Raw genomic sequence first — 4,044 nt, forward strand, 5'->3', positions numbered from 1 at the left:
CACGCCCCCCCCCCCCCCCTTTTTATATTTAGTCAAGTTTTGATTATATTTAGTCAAGTTTTGACTAAATATTTTAACATCGAGGGGGAATCGAAACGAGGGTCGTGGTGTATGTGTGTCTGTGCGTGTGTGTGTGTGTGTGTGTGTGTAGAGCGATTCAGACTAAACTACTGGACCGATCTTTATGAAATTTGACATGAGAGTTCCTGGGTATGAAATCCCCGAACGTTTTTTTCATTTTTTTGATAAATGTCTTTGATGACGTCATATCCGGCTTTTCGTGAGAGTTGAGGCGGCACTGTCACGCCCTCATTTTTCAACCAAATTGGTTGAAATTTTGGTCAAGTAATCTTCGACGAAGCCCGGGGTTCGGTATTGCATTTGAGCTTGGTGGCTTAAAAATTAATTAATGACTTTGGTCATTAAAAATCGGAAAATTGTAAAAAAAAATAAACATTTATAAAACGATCCAAATTTACGTTTATCTTATTCTCCATCATTTGCTCATTCCAAAAACATATAAATATGTTATATTCGGATTAAAAACAAGCTCTGAAAATTAAATATATAAAAATTATTATCAAAATTAAATTGTCGAAATCAATTTAAAAACACTTTCATCTTATTCCTTGTCGGTTCCTGATTCCAAAAACATATAGATATGATATGTTTGGATTAAAAACACGCTCAGAAAGTTAAAACAAAGAGAGGTACAGAAAAGCGTGCTATCCTTCTTAGCGCAACTACTACCCCGCTCTTCTTGTCAATTTCACTGCCTTTGCCATGAGCGGTGGACTGACGATGCTACGAGTATACGGTCTTGCTGAAAAATGGCAGCTACTTGACTAAATATTGTATTTTCGCCTTACGCGACTTGTTTTTTTACATTTAGTCAAGTTTTGACTAAATGTTTTAACATAGAGGGGGAATCGAGACGAGGGTCGTGGTGTATGTGTCTGTCTGTCTGTCTGTCTGTCTGTCTGTCTGTGCGTGTGTGTGTGTAGAGCGCGCGATTCAGAGTAAACTACTGGACCGATCTTTATGAAATTTTTACATGAGTGTTCCTGGGTATGATATCCCCAGATGTTTTATTCATTTTTTGGATAAACGTCTTTGATGACGTCATATCCGGCTTTTTCCATTACCCTCCCCACCCTCCGTACCTACCCAGTTCAAGAGAGTTTTGGTCGTCGAAATGAGTAGGGTCTTTATTATGGTTGTGTGCATGCCCACTCGAAAAATGCAGGTGCACACTTTGAGTTAGAGGGGTATCACCTGCATGATTGCTCTACCCACAAAAACACCTTGCTCTGTGTCTGGACACATTATTCGGGGTGGACCCGATTTAAGCGCCACTTATATACATTCCCGAGAATTTATTACGGGTGGCATGGTAAACGCGTGTTTGTTTATGGTTGGACCGTCCGCGCAGTAACAACGGTTTCAGTCGATTGCTTGTTTGTTTGTTTGTTTGTGTGTTTGTTTGTTTGTTGTTAGTTTGTTTGTGTGTTTGTTTGTTCTTGAGAGATTCCGCTGCACTAACCGAACAGTTAGCCCTGTTAGCTAGCAAAAATAACTATGGTGAATAAATTATACAGGTGCGTTTTAAGTGTCCTTCCTCAAGCAGCTATACACAGCCTAGGTATAGTGCGTTTTTCAAGCATTTGACAGGTAAATTCTGACTTTTAAATCGTTATGGCCGTGGGAGGAAAGTTTAATATGGTTGTATAGTACTACCTTTCAGTGAAAATGAAGTTAGTGTTTAAAATATTTTGTTTTGTTTTTGACGACAGTAATTCTTACTTCTGTGACACAGACAGACGATGCGGGTTTGTTCTTTGCTTTCCGGGCCTTGGTGACGTCATTCATGTCAAAACCAAAGAAAAGGTTACAAACTACGTTATGAAGTGCCAGGGTGAGGCGGTTTTTGGGTTGAGTAAAAGTGTTTCTTAGGTCGGAGAGTGCGAAGTTAAGCGCGTGTCGAGCAAGTATAGAGAGCGGAGGTAACATTTCAGTGATGCATAAAGTTATTACCAGACTGCTAGAAACAAGATTCTATGAGAGTAGATCAAAACTATCTTTTGCCTTCTGGTACAGTCGAACCTGCTCCGGCGACCACCTCTTGATAACGACCACTTGCCCATCATGTTATGTCTACCCGAAATGACACCCCACACACACACACACACACACACACACACACATACACACACACGCGCACATACATACAAACATACACACGCACATACACACACACACACACACACACACACACACGCACACACGCACACACACACACGCACACACACACACACGCACACACACCCACACACCCACACACACACACACACACACACCCACACACACACACACACACACACACACACGCGCGCGAGTTTTTCCCTTTAGAATGCGCCTTTCCATAACGAACACCAGTCTATAAAAACACTTTTTGGGTGGTCCCTTTGGTGATATTCTCTGACAGGTTCGACTGTAAATCCAAGATGTCACTGTCCACAAACGCACAACGTAGGCTACTTTATTATCTCATGATCAGATGAATTTGGAAACGCACTATAGCCGACTTGACGTTATAACTGCAGTGAAGTGTACTAGCGGGATGTAATCAAAACGGGTGGGTGGGCCACCCCTATTCACGGTGAATGAAAGCGTGCGACTTGTTGTCACTGTTCCACCCTGTGTATTGGCAGGTACTCGGTTTTAGACGGATTAACACACGCATTCAGTACCGATCGTCTTCCAATTGAAACCAGGCGAATGTTGTACTTTTTTATCGCGCCTTAGGAAAAGAAAGTCAAAAGGCTGAATGAGGAGACGGAATGGGCGAAATTAGCTGCCAGGAGAAAAGAAAAGGTGGATCTATTTTCGTGTATATCGTACGACCCAGACCGCATTCTTTCTCGTCCGGATTCAAAGTGCGTCAATGTGATCTTGTCGTGTGCTTTCAGTTTCAATAGCGGCACGTCGTAGAGGGGAATATATATGTGTATATATATATATATAAATATATTCCCCCTTTTCATGCTATATACCCTTTACCCTTTGTTGAGAAGGGGGAGGTGGGGGTTCTATTTGAACTACGAGGACCAACAGAGCGTGAATTGTATGCACTCTCTTGTGCCCGAATAATTATGACAGTCATAATGATCGCCACAGACAACGTCCCAGCGAGACGTCAAAGGAAAAACAATCACTTTCCCAGGAAGGTTGCCAAACATTGTCACCACCAACAAAACGCGGCGTGTTCGAGAATACAGCCAAAAGACGGTGAATTCACATTGGACGGTGGTCTAACTTCAGAACTGTGGAATTCGACAGTTTAATAAGATTCACAAATATAGTGGATTAATATTGTGCGTTCGTGCTCGTTGGTTTCTCTTTGAAAGGTTTTGAGAGGATAGTGACAGCAGATATACGAACACTAAGACAATACATTTCGACGAGAGGATGGCTTCAAACGCTGTATAATTTGACAGATTTGAAATACACAGATGCAGTGGATTATACTCGCGTTAATTCGTGCTTGTCGAGTTTAGGTCGTATTTTATGATAGAGGATAGTGACAAGAGATAAAGAAAGAGCGAGATAGACAGATGGATTATTCTTGAGTGTTAATTAGTGCTTATCAATTTGTCGGTCGAATTTATGAGAGGATAGTGACAAGAGTTAGAGAGAAGGAAAGAGACAGAGACAGATAGATGAGTCGAGAAAAGCATATACAATCGGTGATACGGCGGACACTGTCTGTGTTGTGTCTGTGTGCACGGGGAAGTCAGTGGCTTTCAATCTTAGGCACACAAAAAAAAGATCTGTTTACGGTAACATAGGCCAAAAAAATAGGGTCGGTAGGTCGGGATTGGTTTTTTGTTTTTTTCTCCAAAAAACCATATTTTTACGTTATTTTGCAAAAAAAAAAAAAAAAAAAATTTTTTTTCACTAATGCCAAAAAAAAGTCTAGGGTTGCGCGAAACAAATAGGGTCGGTCGGGTTACCGTAAACAGACTATTTTTTTTTGGCCTTACC

At 41.2% G+C, this 4,044-nt stretch overlaps 1 protein-coding gene across 1 annotated transcript in view; it reads left to right on the top strand.

The window, feature by feature from the left end:
* Positions 1-4,044, top strand: part of LOC138968295 (fibrinogen gamma-B chain-like) — a 485,749-nt gene that overhangs the window by 325,306 nt on the left and 156,399 nt on the right. The gene's annotated exons all lie outside the window — the stretch shown is intronic.

The sequence above is a fragment of the Littorina saxatilis genome, linkage group LG6 (genome assembly GCF_037325665.1).
Source record: "Littorina saxatilis isolate snail1 linkage group LG6, US_GU_Lsax_2.0, whole genome shotgun sequence".
Lineage (NCBI taxonomy): Eukaryota > Metazoa > Mollusca > Gastropoda > Littorinimorpha > Littorinidae > Littorina > Littorina saxatilis.